General features: G+C 40.2%; 1 long non-coding RNA gene across 1 annotated transcript in view; it reads right to left on the minus strand.

The window, feature by feature from the left end:
• Nucleotides 1–16,768, minus strand: part of LOC137502943 (uncharacterized) — a 220,859-nt gene that overhangs the window by 7,146 nt on the left and 196,945 nt on the right. The window contains exon 2 of the long non-coding RNA XR_011018936.1: nucleotides 15,509–15,643. This is a non-coding gene — a long non-coding RNA (uncharacterized lncRNA). The remainder of the gene's footprint in view (nucleotides 1–15,508; nucleotides 15,644–16,768) is intronic.

Below are 16,768 nucleotides of genomic sequence, written 5' to 3' on the forward strand. Positions count from 1 at the left end.
ACGATACAACATGGGTTTAGAACATTACTTGATGTGTTCAAAACACTAAATAAATGATCATGACTAGAATAGAAAACTGCACTCGATACAACATGGGTTTAGAACATGTCACGGGATACTTTTGTTCTAAGAAAACCAGATTGAAACATAACAAGACTGTACTCGAAGTCGTTAACTTCAACATGTGTTTAGAACATTGCTTGATGTGTTCAGAACACTAAATAAGTGATCAAGACTAGAATAGAACACTGTACTCGATACAACATGTGTTTAGAACACGTAACGGGATACCTTTGTTCTAAGAAGATCAGATTACAAAAGAAGTGATTAAGACTAGAATCGAACACTGTACTCGATGTCGTTAACTTCAACATGTGATTAGAACATTGATTGATGTGTTCAGAACAAAAAGACATTTCCTCCACCTACTCCTCCTCCTCCTGACTGCGTCCTCCTCCTCCTCCTCCTAGGGCTAAAGGGCTAATGGGCTAAAGGGCTAATTGGCTTAAGGTCTAATGGGCAAAAGGGCTCCTCCACTACCTCACCATGCCCTTCTCCTTCCGGAAGGAGTTAGCTGAAGTAAGTACATTTTAACATTCTCATCGATCGCTATCAGCAAGAACGCTTCTACTTTGTTAAGTGTAGAAAATTAATCTTTATTGGTAAATGGTTTTGCGTTCAGGACAAGGAATGGAACCCGAGGGTTACGTCTTATCAGAATTACCTAATAATAAAATCCCCGAGGTGCGATGAGTTGCGTTTACCTAACAGAAATCAGCACTGAGGTTAGCAATGTTCTGTTGTTGGATTTTAAATTCCGCGTTACAACATGCATAAGGTGGCAGCCTTGAGGTTTAACACCGTAAAGATGGCAACAGTGTGGTTAGCGATGTTCTGTTGTTGGATTTTAAAATTCCGCGCTACAACATGCAGAATGTGGTAGCCTTGAGGTTTAGTGCCGTAAAGATGGCGGCAGTGAGGTTAGCGATGCTCTATTGTCCTTCAAATTGAGGTTAGGGTCCGTCAAGATGACAGCTGTCAAAAAAGCACATGGCTTTGTTTACCAACAAGTGCAAGCGGTCATGACGTCAGGGGCACGTAGTATGCTACGTCAGGACTCGAAGTTTAAGATCCCAGCCTACGTAGTTAGAACTCTGCTATGTTCACAAGATTTTACACATAATTATTCTTTATGCTTTAAGTTCGTGCACATAAGTTATGTTAAGATGGTAGCACACCTACAAGCGATAGTCGCACACTCTAGTAGAAGATGTATGCATTATCAAAAGGTGATGTGTACATGCTTTTAAACCTTGCTATTCTTACCGCTGCTATGTCCGCAAGATTTTGAAACATTGCTATTCTTTGTGCTTTGAGTTCGTGTACATAGGTTATGTTAACATTGCAGCACGCTCTAGTAGAAGAAGTTTAGTATGATAGTCGATGCATACAAAATCAATAGGTAATGTGTACACGCTTTAAAACATAACTATTCTTTGTGCTTTAAGTTTACGCACATAGGTAGCAGCACACAATTGCGAACGTTGTACAATCTAGCGGAAGAAGTTTAGTACGATAGTCGATGCATGCAAAACCGATAGGTGATGTGTACACGCTTTAAAACATGGCTATTCTTTGTGCTTTAACTTCGTGCGTATAGAATATGCTAAGATAGCAACACAATCTAGCGGGAGAAGATTAATACGATAGTTGATGCATGTAAAATCGATAGGTGATGTGTACATGCTACTCTTTGTGCTTTAAGTTTATGCACATAGGTTAGTAGCATACAATTGCGATCGATGTACACTCTAGCGGAAAAAATAGTCGATGCATGCAAAATCGATAGGTGATGCGTACACGCTTTAAACATCGTCATTCTTTCTGCTTCAAGTTCGTGCGTAAAGGTTATGCTAAGATATCAGCACAAGCACAATCTAGTGGTAAAAGTTCAGTATGATAGTCGATGCATGCAAAATCGATAGGTGATGTGTACACGCTTTGAAACATGGCTATTCTTTGTACTTTAAGTTCATGCGTATAGGTTATGCTAAAATAGCAGCACAATCTAGCGGAAGAAGTTTAGTACGAGAGTCGATGCACGGAAAATCGATAGGTGATGGGTACACGCTACTCTTTGTACTTTAAGTTTATGCGTATAGGTTATGCTAAAATAGCAGCACAATCTAGCGGAAGAAGATTAGTACGATATTTGATGCAAGCATAATCGATAGGTGACGTGTACACGCTTAGAAACATGGCTATTCTTTATACTTTAATTTTATGCGTATAGGTTATGCTAAGATAGCAGCACAGTCTAGCGGAAGAAGATTAGTACGATATTAGATGCAAGCATAATCGATAGGTGATGTGTACACGCTTTGAAACATGGGTTTTCTTTGTACTGTAAGTTAATGTGTATAAGTAATACTAAGATAGCAGCACAATCTAGCGGAAGAAGTTTAGGACGTATATTTGATGCATGCAAAATCGATAGGTGATGGGTACACGCTACTCTTTGTACTTTAAGTTTATGCGTATAGGTTATGCTAAGATAGCAGCACAATCTAGCAGAAGAAGTCTAGTACGATATTTGATGCAAGCATAATCGATAAGTGATGGGTACACGCTTTGAAACACGGCTATCCTTTGTACTTTAAGTTTATACGTATAGGTTATGCTAAGATAGCAGCACAAGCTAGCGGAAGAAGATTAGTACGATATTTGATGCAAGCATAATCGATAGGTGATATGTACACGCTGGATAGGTGATGTGTACACGCTTTGAAACATGGCTATTCTTACTGCTGCTCTGTTCACCAAGATTTTTAAACATAGCTAATCCTAATGCTGGTATAACAACGTGGACATAGGAATTGATTACGTGACCGTGGCGTCACGACCACGTGCACTTGTTGGTAAGCAAAGCCATGTGCTTTTTTGACAGCCGTCATATTGACGGACCCTAACCTCACTTTGAAGGACAATAGAGCATCGCTAACCTCACTGCCGCCATCTTTAAGGTGCTAAACCTCAAGGCTACCACCTTATGCATGTTGTAGCGCGGAATTTAAAATCCAACAACAGAACATCGCTAACCTCACTGCTGCCATCTTTACGGTGATAAACCTCAAGGCTGCCACCTTATGCATGTTGTAGCGCGAAATTTAAAATCCAAGAACAGAACATTGCTAACCTCACTGCTGATTTCTGTTAGGAAAACGCAACTCATCCTACCTCGGGGATTTTATTATTAGATAATTCTTATAAGACGTGACCCTCGGGTTCCATTCCTTGTTCTGAAAGAAAAACCATTTCCCAATAACGATTAATTTTCTACAATTAACAAAGTAGAAGAGTTCTTGCTGATAGCGATAGATGAGGGTGATAAAAATGTACTTACTTCAGCTAACTCCTTACGGAAGGAGAAGGGCATGGTGAGGTAGTGGAGGAGCCCTTTTGCCCATTAGCCCTTCAGCCCTTTAGCCGTAGGAGGAGGAGGAGGACGCAGTCAGGAGGAGGAGAAGGTGGAGGAAAAGTCCTTTTGTTCTGAACACATCAATCAATGTTCTAATCTCATGTTGAAGTTAACGACATCGAGTACAGTGTTCGATTCTAGTCTTAATCACTTCTTTTGTAATCTGTACTTCTTAGAACAAAAGTATCCCGTAACATGTTCTAAACACATGTTGTATCGAGTACAGTGTTCTATTCTAGTCTTGATCACTTATCTAGTGTTCTAAACACATCAAGCAATGTTCTAAACACATGTTGAAGTTAATGACATCGAGTACAGTCTTGTTATGTTTCAATCTGGTTTTCTTAGAACGAAGGTATCCCGTGACATGTTCTAAACGCATGTTGTATCGAGTACAGTGTTCTATTCTAGTCATGACCACATATTTAGTGTTCTGAACACACCAAGCAATGTTCTAAACACATGTTGTATCGTTCCGCATGAGTTACATGCTTGTAACCCATGCCAACAGATTGACTAATATTTCATGTTACATGTTTATGCGATAACTTGTTCGACTGCTAGGCACTTAAATGTAACCAATGTATTTCTTATATCACTAATCGTTCCGTTTAATTTCACTCTCCGTGTTTGCGATAATAGAACAGGGTTTAAATCTATGTTTTTTCTATTGTAACTAAATCAGATTATCGTTTAACGAGCGAGTTGGCTACGCAGTATAGTTTTTTCTGTAGATATTGATTTTCGCACAAGACGAATATCATAAGTTTTACTTTTGCTATATCGTATACCGAGGAAGTTGGCTACGCAGTATGTTCACAGTGTGTTTTTTATTTTTACACTAGGCAAATGATTGAAGTAGTACTTTTGCAATATCGTTTACTGAGCGAGTTAGCTACGCAATATGTGCGCAGTATGTTTTTTATTTTTACAGTAGGCAAATCATTGAAATTGTACTGTTGTTCTGAACACATCAAACAATGTTCTGATTACATGTTAAAGTTAACAGCATCGATTCTATTCTTGTTATGTTTCAATCTAATCTTCTTAGAACAAAGGTATCCCCTAACATGTTCTATACACATGTTGTATCGAATACAGTGTTCGATTCTAGTCTTAATCACTTATGTAGTGTTCTGAACACATCAATCAATGTTCTGGTCACATGTTGAGGTTAACGACATCGATTCTAGTCTTGTTATGTTTCGCAAGTCTAAACATGCACAATGATGTTACGGCTGCACACACATGCCTTCGCAATGCCTTGACATAGGAAGAGGCCTTAACAGCTTGTGTATAACCGCTATTGTTTAAAGATGACCGCTGTTAGCTGTCAAATAAGCACGGATTTATTTATAATTACCCACCACCACATTTTAAAAGTATGAGATTTAGTGCTGAAAAGATAGCAGCATGATGCTCTGTTGATTAAAGATGAGAGCTGTCACAAATTTCCCTCCACCGCATGCATTACAGCAGCCGTCATCTTGCGCAGTAGCCTCTAAGCTAGCTTTCTTCATAAGAGTAGCCGCCATCTTGTGCGAGCACCCCTAGGCCATATATATGGAGCTATATATAGTCACCATCTTGTCGCTGCTATCTTCCGCAAGCACCCCTAGGGCGTCTCATAAGAGCAGCAGCTATCTTGTACAAGCGCTTTTAAACCGTCTCATAAGGAGCTATGTATAGCCGGCTTCTTGTGTCCATCATCTTGCGCAAGCATCCCTAGGGCGTCTCAAGCCATCTTGTGCAAGCACCCTTAAGCTGTCTCATAAGAGTAGCCGTCATCTTGTAGAATTAGGTAGCCGTTAATGCCAAAGGGCCTAAGTAATAACCGAACCGTTGATCTCATCATTAGACTATGTTTTTCTTATGCCATCATTTTCCTCATACTGCAAACCTGGCTATTAGGCGGACAAATTTTGTCCGTTTTACTCTACGATCCACCGTTTTCGAGATATTTAACATTTTGCATTTAAGCCCCAAATTTAATGAATCGAACTAGCACGGCACGTTATACTCTCTAGCATAGCTAGACCTGATCCTGTTGAAAAAACTTGCTTCAATACAAGCTAAAACTGAGCAAATGCCAAAGGGCCTAAGTAGAAACCGAACCGTTGATCTCATCATTAGACTATGTTTTTCTTATGCTATCATGTTCCTCATACTCTGCACCTGGGTATTAGGCGGAAGAATTTTGTCCGTTTTGCTCTACGATGCACCGTTTTCGATATATTTACCATTTTGCATTTAAGCCCCAAATTTAATGAATCGAACTAGCACGGCACGTTAGCCTCTAGGCTAGCTTTCTGCATAAGAGCAGCAGCCATCTTCCGCAAGCATCCTTAGGGTGTCTCAAGCCATCTTGTGCAAGGATCCTTAAGCCGTCTCATAAGAGCAGCCGCCATCTTGCGCAAGCATCCCTAGGACGTCTCAAGGTGTCATGTATAGCTGCCATCTTGCGCAAGCATCCCAAGGGCGTCTCATAAGAACCTATGCATAGCAGCCATCTTGCGTAAGCACCCTTAAGCAGTCATGTATAGCCACCATCTTGTGCAGTTAGCATCGAGAGATAGCTGCTGTAGAATTTTTAAAATTATCCGCCACCCCATTTCGACTAAAGAGTGCAGCACTGAGGTTTGCGATGCAATATGGCGGATGACAGCTGCACTGTGCTCTGTTGATTAAAGATGGCCGCATGTCAAATATAATGTTTTAAAAATTGCCGCGACCACATTTCAACTATCGAAGGCAGCATGGTGCTCTGTTAATTAAAGATGGCGGATATCAGCTGTTAGAAAAGGATATGGAATTTTTCAAATTGCCCGCTACTACGATAAAGATAGCAGCACGATGTTCTGTTGATTAAAGATGGCGGATAACAGCTGACGAAATTGCCCGCATGATAGCAGCACGGTGCTCTGTTGATTAAAGATGGCGGCTTACAGCTAGCACGTGGCCTTGTTTCCAAACAAGAGCACGTAGTATTTACCACCTCCACATTTCAACTAAAGAGTGCAGCACTGAGGTTTGTGTTGCAAGATGGCGAATGACAGCAAGCACGTGACTTTGTATCCAAAACAAGAGCACGTGGAATTTGCCGCCACCACATTTCAACTAAAGATGGCAGCACGGCGCTCTCTTGATTAAAGATGGCTGCTGTCATGTGGAATTGCCTGCCACCACAGGTATGTAGCTAAATGGTGCACCACGCTGCTCTGTCAATTAAAGATGGCTGCTATCGAAAAGCATTTTTCAAATTATCCGCCACCACATTTCAAAGATATGCAGCTAAAGAGCGCAGCACGGTGCTCTGTTGATTAAAGATGGCGGATAACAGCTAGCACGTGGCTTTGTTTACCGATTCAAATCTCGCGCTAGTTGGCAGCACTATGGTTTAGGCCCGTTAAGATGGTGGCGCTGAGGTTAGCGATGCGTTGTTGTCTGTCAAAAAGCAGGTGGCTGTCAAAAAAGCACGTGGGTTTGTTTACCAATTGAAATTTCGTGCAAGTAAGGTTAAGTTGGCAGCAGTGAGGTTTAGGCACGTCAAAATACCAGCGGTAAGGTTAGCGATGCGTTGTTGTCTGTCAAAAAGCATGTGGCTTTGTTTACCAATTCAAATTTAATGCTAGTGAGGTTAAGTTGGCAGCACTGGAAGAGGCCCCTGGCTGAGGAGGAGCGGGCCACTGGGAAGGCCTCCGGGATGGTGGCGGTGGAGGAGGGCCCTGGGAGCCTGGTGGCAGTGGTGGCGGTAGAATTCTCCATATTATCTACTGACAACAAAGGGACTATTAGCTTCATGAGACATCTTTTAAAGATTTTCCTAAGAGTGATCCATGCATTCTTTGTGTTTGTCCACTCCTTGCCCCGTTGTTCTACGAGGTCGGGTATGACGTGAGATGAATCTGTCGTGGCGGGTTGTATGACCGGGTGCCTTTCCTGACATCAACCTCATCAGAGGACTTAATGAGATGAAATGAATGACATGATATATGATAGTAGGAAGGGAGAGGGTGAAACCTGGTGCTGGCACATAGCTACTCCTGTCAAATAGCACGAAGGGGTCTGCTCGAGGCTTAACGTCGCCGTCCGACGGACGAATCACTGTCAACAGCCTCATATGTCGTCACTCCATATGAGTACTGCACAGAGGTTTGGAATTTAATCCAGGATTTTGACACGCAATCTAGTGTTTAGAAATTGTAAACCACCCCCTCCCCTACTCTGCTGGCCAACATTCTGATGGTGAAAAATTTTCGACGAATGCGACTCGAACCAGCTAACCTCAGTGTCAGACACCGCCTTAAAGATCATGGCCACCAGGCAGATTTGATCCAGGAAGTTAGAAGAAAGAACGGGAGACATCTCAGTTTAGGATTGATAATGATGATGATGATGATGATGATGCTTGTTGTTTAAAGGCAGCCTGACATCTAGGTCAACGGTCCAAAGATGTAAGAATTATTGCTAATCTGTACTGACGTCAAAGAGCAAATCAAAATCAGAAGAAGGAACGAGTTCGACAAGGGTGTGACGAGTTGCTCAAAGAGGCTCTGGAAGATGCAGAAGATGGCTAACAACTTAGATATGCTGATTTATTTACTTATTCTATGGGTATTAGAGTCCAACACACCCAAACCATATTCTAATTGAATCAGTTCATGCAGAAAGGGCCTTAATCCAAAACAGTCATTTTTTGGGAAAATAAAAATTCTACAGTAGCACCCCGCTTAACCGAACTTCGCTTAAACGAAACCCGGCTTAACCGAAATGATCTGGCAAAATTGTATTTTAAAATTTTGTTTTTAGCCTCTCGTTCATAACCGTCCATGTTATTAATTCTCTTGCTATTTGTGCTAAGAGCTACTAGGCGAACCCTATTTATATAATATGAGTTAAGCCAGAATGCACGTGTAGCATAGAACAGAACAGTTTCTTACCCTCTGGATCGTTCCATGATACATTTTTTCTTGAACAAGCAGCAATTATTATTATTATTATTATTATTATTATTATTATTATTATTATTATTATTATTATTATTATTATTATTATTATTACTGTATTATTCGTCATGAAGATTATGCAGACAACACCGACCTTGACAATAGCAGTTCTAAGAATCGAGTTAAATCAGATGATGGATTTAATGCACTGGAGGTAAGATTGATTTTGAATTTTTATTAAAATACAGTAGCACACGCTTTAATTACAGTACTGTAATACAATTACCGTATACAGTATTCAGTTCAATAGTAACAAAGAAATATTTCATTATTTCAACTTTGCGCTTTGTTGAACAAAGCAATGAATCTACACCAGCTGATGTATTGTTGATTAAACGGTGGCACGACATAGCTGAACGACAGCGCTGCACCAAAAAAATTCATTAGAAAATCACTGATTTTATACAATTAGTGACATTATGTAAATATTTTAACGTTAATATACAGTATGCACCTTTGCATAACAGAGTTTATGCATTTTATTTCGACAATTAACTTCCAAAAATATTTACAATGTGGTCATCCGAAAAAGCGCATCAACCGAAGTGGCTCCGCCCTCTTTATTTCGGATAAACGGGGTTCTACTGTATTTTGAACCAATATATCACCCAAATCACATCTAAAATGTGTTTTAGGTAGGTTCAGCTCAGAGCATGTACATGTTCAACTGCGCAATTTCCATTTAGGGGCAGTAAAATCCTCTGGACCCACGCCCCTTCAGCACAGATCATAAATATTTATACACACACAGTGAAAATGTTGAAAGAATGTCAAGATTAACACAATCATCTATTTTAAAATACTAATAGGATATATTAAATTTGATTCACAGTTACAGTTGTTCATTATTGTAAGCTCTCAACTAGGATAGTGGTTCCACCCACAATTCAACATTGTAAAAATATCATTTTAGAGCAACAGTACATGTACAGCTTATGTCTGTTTCTTCTATATTTCTGTCTATACAGTTCGTCTTTCGCTGTACCTTGCTTCCCTCGTTTTAGTATTCATCTTACTAATTCTTCATTTTCCTTCCGGATTTCATATCACACAACATGACCTAACGGCAGTTGATTTATACTCAATGGTCTGGCTGGCATTTAAATGAATTTCATCTACATTTTAAAACTCCAACACTCTAGAAGTTTTTGTACAAAGCAAAACAACAATTTTAATGAAGTAAATGTAAATATTTTTATGTGAAACCAATTTTAAGGAACGGAAGACACTTTAAATTAATATTAATTAATCATCATTGTCATTTATTATCTAGAAGTGCTGACGTCTTCATACTAAATGTTTTGCAACTTTCAATCCATGAATTTTAAGTTGAAGTTATTTGTAGACAGCTGAAGATGGCCTAATGCACCCATGATTGGCATGACATGAGGGTTTATTGACACCAATATAAAGCTTCATTAACCATGCTTTTTCTGGTAACGTCAACATGCTGTGATTCGAGGTGAATATGACGCCCTTCCACACGACAGGACCTTTAATACTCATGCAGCATCATTGACGTGTTGCTGACCACCGCCTGTTTGTGCGCTCATTGTTGGTGTCAATAAAACCCCATGTCATGCGAATCATGTGTGTCAATTATTACCTCTTTACCGCCGATACTCCGTGAAGTATTACCTGGTCAAATGTTAAAGAGTTTTGGGTCACAAGTCTAGACAGAGAGATTTATTAAAGAAATAATAAAATGTCCATCCTCCAATGAGGGTGACCGTTTACATCTAGTTACAGTTTTGATAGTACTTAAAAACATCAAAAGGTGTAAATTTATTAGTGTTAATGTTGTTTTTCACTTCTCTTTCCAGCGGGGGGTTGCAGGCTCTCAGGTAGAGATGTAGAGTCCCTCAGAAACTGTATTTCTATTTCACAGGATGGAATATTCAAGTTTTGTAATAACATCAATGGCTGACTAGGGAAGGTGCCTCTTGCTATGAATAGCAGGCCTCTGAACGTTCGATGGTTATTTTGTACTTTGCTGACAGGTAAGGCAAGCATGGTGCATGGTCCCCATCCTGAGCCTGATTTGAGTCTCTTTCAGAGCGAAAGGTGGGATCTACTGTATTTCTGATGATGGCTATGATGTCAGCGGTCCGATTAGGGTCTTTGGTGTAGATGCAGTGAATCTCCTATCCTTGCTGTCTCAAAGCTTGAGCAATCAATGTTCTTACATGCTGGTGGTTATTTTTGCACATTAGCTCAATGCTCCGGCAGAATCCCAGCACATGTTGAAGAGTTTCTCCTCAGAGGGAAGGTGTGCCGTGCACAGCTATCAATAAATGAAGAATATCTGTTCTTGGTGAACAATACATAATTAGTTACTGTTGTGTCCATCTGCTGTTAGGTAGATACCAACACCTTTGTTTTATGGAGAACGGGCACGAGTCTGTGACTGATGACCTTTTATCCTTCAATAGTGCTCATTGACTCCTGGTTTACTGACTGAGAGGAAGCCTTTTCAGCAAGAATACATGCATTTAGGAGTGTACAACACGTGGGCTTGAGGCCCTTTCTGCATGAAGCGGTACAATTGGTGTCTCACTAATTACCTTGTGCTTTGGTGCTCTTTTTTTTATCTGCACTGACCTGGGTTTCATTCCAAGAGAAACAAAACCACCTGTATTTGATGTCACTTTAAAATAAAACTTTGTACAGTATTTTGTTACTACTTGCTAAAAGAGATGTTTGTTTGCTTCTACAGATTGCTGTGAATGGTGTCCACCGCTGGAACTTTGGACATGTTATTCCATATGAATGTATCTCAAGGCTATATATCTACGGACATGTGAAAATCTATCACGTCTTGTTTGACAGGTGCGAGGCCAATTGCCCTTATCCTTAAGCATCTGTATGAGCAGTTTCCCATTGCAGGAATGCATGTTAGAACTATGGGACATATTGGATGGTAATGTTGGGTTGGGGTTTCACTGGTACTTAACACAAGACTTACAAGCCTGTATCTGCGCTGCCAATTTTACATCAGTTAATGCACGTCAATATGGGACATGATGAATTCAATCATAATTCGAATCATTTCAATTTATGGAATTGCTTGTAATGTAATAATGTAACTCTGGATCATTTTATGCATAATAAAATAATGATTTCTATTCACCTATCATTTTATTGCTCTTACAATTGACAGACACCTTCCAGTAGCCTTCAAATGCATCAAGTGGTTTTATATTGCTAGGGGCTACCTGCCCGTGCTCAGTTTGCCCAGAATGGTGTGGGTTCGTATCCCCGTCAGGAAGTGAGAAAATTTAAGAAAGAAGAGTTCTTCTTGTGGAGGTGTAGATGGTCGTGAGGTTCACTCAGCCCACACCAAAAATCAGTATGATGTTAATTTATGGAACAGAAGCACTCTACCTTCCAACCCACCCAGGGAGATGACTTTGCTTTTAGATTTGTATTGCTGCGGAAGGATATAACACGGTTGAAAGTTTGTTTGCACCAATCCTCTCAGATGTTTGTGATAGAAATGGAGCTCATGTTCTCACAGGCACACTTGTCTTAGAAACTAATGAAACAGGGATTGCCTTTCCATTATTGGTTTTTAGAGTTACTATACATGTTCCTTCCTGACTAAACGGGACGATTCTCATATGAAACATACTTGTTTGGGTTTCGTAGAGATTTCTTGTCTGTCCTTTGGCCTTTTCACATGCACGCATAGTAGTAGAGAGCATGCAGCACATTTGGCGTGATCTTACCTTAAGACCAGCCTACCTTGTTGGAATGATAGTGGATAGGCATGGCATATCAACACTGAGGATAAAGGAAGCTTTCAGAGGGTTTCTGTTGCTTCATCCACCAAATTATTAATGAAGTGTGTCATTGTTGCAGTATATCGCTGTAACAGTAAGAGCTTTATCAGCTTGGATGTGTGCAATAAACACAGGAAATGGGAAAACAGAAGAAATAAAGATAAATACAGGTGGTGCACAAGCATATTGACCTGAGAAGAACTGCAATTCATGAGGGGAGAGAAGATCTGTGTGGAGATTGTCCTTGTTCCTATCTTTAACAGCCTGGGCAAAATGCTGACTTGTAGGACGTATTCTTCACATTTCGTCAATCTAAACTTCACCGAAGAAGGACAGACTCTTTCAGAGAACACAGAAAATAGAAATGAAACAGCCAAGGATAATATAGGAAAGAGGATACGAGTGGTGACATCTTGATTTTCTCCTTCTTTACTGGACATATCTGTGCCTTTCAATTAGGTTCTTCCATGTCCAGCCTCATTCAGTGAAACTGCTTCTTGCTGATACTAGTGAGTGTCTGCATCTCCATCACATGCACTTGTTGACTATGTTTTTAACATTTCGGTGCATCATTCAGTGCTATAGAGAAGAAAAAGCCAGAAGATAAATTTATAATGTTATTGATAATAGATTCTAGTTACCTTAATTTCTCTGTCGCTACTAGCGATTTCTCAAGCAAGAAAATGGTCTTAACTTTAATGAGAAATGGGTGTCAATTAAGGTGTAAAGCCAGAGGAGCCTTGCTGCTGGGGTCAGATGCTCCAGGGGAGCATATGTTGGCGACCACGGACCGTTTAGCTGAATCCTGGCATTGCTTCCACTTACTTTGGCCAGACTCCTCACTGGCATCTATCCTATCCAACCTCCCTTGGCCAACTCTTGTTCTTTTCCTACCTCGATGGTACTGTATTAGAGCATTCAAGGCCTAGGGGTCTTTTATTTTCTTGCCTTACTTTGACCGATACCTTCATTTTTCAAAATGTCGGCCCTCTCCATTTTCCTTTTTTCCTACTCTGATGAGTGTTAACAGAGGATGGTTGCCCAGTTGTACTTCCCCTTAAAAAAGTAATCACTACCACCTGGAGACGGAAACTCGGCTGCTGTAGACAACATGCTCTTGTTGTACTCCTTCATCCACACAGTGAGATAGGACATGTTTCATACTGCTGTTGCGTTCTGCTCAGTCCTCTATGACGAACATTGTGCTGTACTACTTCACTCACTGCCATGTTGGTAGAAGGTACATTTTGCTCTGGGCTGTGCCAAAAGGCAGTATCCATCAAGAAAAGGCACCAGGCATTTGTTAAGAGTAGTGCTAATTTATTTTTAAAAATATGTTATGTCTTTCACAACAGAACCAACCAATGCGAAATTTCCATTGCTATGAAGTGGTGGTAACCCTCATTTCTGGCAAAAGATTACAGAATTTCCCAGCTTTTAAGAAAGATATCTGGCAACCCTACAAGAGACCTATGAACGCCAACAATGACTGCTCATGACAGGCACAGGAGAGGCCTACCATGGAGGTTTCCTAGCACCGCCACCCACAGGCAGTCCCTGGAGGGAAACGTAAGCCAACACAGAGACTACGGAAAGAATATGGGATCTTTAAAAATATTTTCACACATTTTCACTCAAAGTAACATTGCACACATTCAGTGTATTAGCAATTAATAAAAACATTTATCACAGAGGGAATTTTTAAGAATATTATTTTTTCTTACTATCTGTATAATTTTTCCTGTTTCATCATTATCAGTTTAGTCCAACATATCCCTGAGAGCAGCCAAACAGAAGAGTTGGGAGGACTTGGGAGTAAGGAGACAAGTTGTATGTTCCAAACAGATGGCATGAAACAACACCAGTAGACAATTAAACTTGAGTGGAACTTAAAAGTAAAGTAGAAACATGAAGCTGGAATTCCATGAGGAATACGTGACTGGAATAGTCTATCAAGGGAAACGTTCGATGCATTTCCAAGCTCTTCTGCCATCTGGGTGCCATCCCTAAATGCTGATCATTGATGACTGTGTTTCATCTAATTCTGCATACTATCTTATTTAATGGAGTTGCCGCTGTGGGGGATAGGCCATGCAGAAGAAACCTGAATCTGAAAGCTGGTGGCAGCAGTGGGCAGTGAATACTGTTGATGTTGTCCATCAGTACACAGATGTAATAGGAATGGCGAATCGGATTAATGTGTTGATTCAGTAAAATTGAATATCCTCATCACTACTTCACAATCAATCACTACTGATCTGCATTTAGGGCAGTCACCCAGGTTGCAGATTTCCTATCTGTTGTTTTCCTAGCCTTTTCCTAAATGATTTCAAAGAAATTGGAAATTTATTGAACGTCTCCCTTAGTAAGTTATTCCAATCCCTAACTCTCCTTCCTATAAATGAATATTTGCCCCAGTTTGTCCTCTTGAATTCCAATTTTATCTTCATATTGTGATCTTTCCCACTTCTATAAACGCCACTCAAACTTATTCGTCTACTAATGTCATTCCACGCCATCTCTCCGCTGACAGCTGGGAACATACCACTTAGATCGAGCATCTCTTCTTCTTTCTCTCAGTTCTTCCCAACACAGACTTTGCAACATTTTTGTAACGCTACTCTTTTGTCGGAAATCTCCCAGAACAAATCGAGCTGCTTTTCTTTGCATTGTTTCCAGTTCTTGAATCAGGTAATCCTGGTGAGTGTCCCATACACTGAGACCATACTCTAGTTGGGGTCTTACCAGAGACTTATATGCCCTCTTCTTTACATCCTTACTACAACCCCTAAACACCCTCACCAGCGGTACCTAGCGAGTTCATCTGCAAGGTAGATATAAACGCACAATTTTGCCAACTAATAAAGCAGAAATAACAATACTCAACTGTCTAAGAGAACGTACGACTAAGTAAATTATCATTTGCATATGTGAAGTGCTGTGCTTTTAATGGTTAAGAGGGGACAGTTGTCAAGTTTTACAACAACTTAAAAAAAATACCATCACTATCATCTCTCCTACTCTGTCTGCACTGTTAGCGTGATAAGCTGCCCACGCCCAGGTTTTAACTCTTGGTAGAAATTTAAGATTAACAGGAAGGCTGAAATTAGTAAGATGATTCAAGCTTTAAGCTGTTTCTATCATAGTATAAGAAACATGTTATGGGAAAAAGATGTTCCAATGGAAGCAAAGTATCTATGTACAAGATGTATTATATACCCATAACAACTTACGGAGCATACCTGAGACAAGTGGATGCACTCTCTCCTCTTGTATTCAGCATTGCACTGGAGAAGATTAGCTCTTGTACCTGTTGCCATCATTTTGGGGAGACAACATAAGGTCCTTGCATATGCAAATGATATTGTTCTTATTGGCTGCAATGAATTAGAAATTAAGCAGTTATTTGTGGAACTAAAGGAAATGACAGAAAAAATTGGTGTACGGGTAAATGATAAAAAGACACATTACATGGTTGTACAGAGACCGAATCATGAGGAAGTTGACAGATTGCCTTTGAAGATTGGGAAATATATATTTAAAAGAGTAGAGTAGTTTAAATTCCTTGGTGTATTAATCGATGAGCAAAACCGAAGGCAGCAGGAACACCAAACTAGAAATAAGAATGCAAATAATGTATTTTACTCTATGAGCCCTAAATTAGGCTCCAAGTTTTTAACAAAGAATGCATAAATTATTATCTACAATGCAATCATTCGACCAGTACTTCTGTATGGTTCCGAGACATGGAGTATAGCCAAGAAAGAGCAGCAGCAGTTGCAAGTCTTTGAGAATAAACTTTATAGAAAAATACTTGGCCCATGGTTTGATCCTATCTCTCAAAGCTGGCAGAAAATATCTAATTATGTGATTAACACCCTCTCTCAACAACACACTATAATGGGTGTGATAGAATCCAACAGACTACGCTGGGCTGGACATGTACTGAGGATGCAGAATACCAGAGCAGCAGTTGATCTATACAAGGGATCTCTTAATGGGAAAATACCTTCAGGAAGACCCCGAAGCACCTGGAAGAAGGAGATCAACAAGGCATGCCAGACCCTCCAAATTGATAACTGGGAAGAGCAGGCTCAAGATCACAAAGGATGGAATAGGATTGTGAGATCGGCACGGGAACTTCACGTCCCTCAAAAGCCTATACACTGAGTGAGTAAGTGAGACATATTATGACAGAAGGAAGAATACAATAGGAAGATATCTGTGTTCTGGAAAACTTGCAGAAAAGGACCTTTGGGCGAGAGAAAGCCGGGAGTAAGGAATGTAGAATAGGGTCTGCGGGATGCGACGTGGTGTGGGGATTCTTTCCACCAAGCAGAAAGTTTTGAGTTTTAGCTTCTCAAGTACTTGATTAGTACTTAAGTTGCGGCAGACAGGGAATCTGAATATTGTCATTTAAAGCCTCTACTTGGATTTGCACTCCCCAGATCACTACGTCATCTGCAAACAACAATATTTTCATATCTCCTCCTTTTTTTGGC

The sequence above is a fragment of the Anabrus simplex genome, chromosome 13 (genome assembly GCF_040414725.1).
Source record: "Anabrus simplex isolate iqAnaSimp1 chromosome 13, ASM4041472v1, whole genome shotgun sequence".
NCBI lineage: Eukaryota > Metazoa > Arthropoda > Insecta > Orthoptera > Tettigoniidae > Anabrus > Anabrus simplex.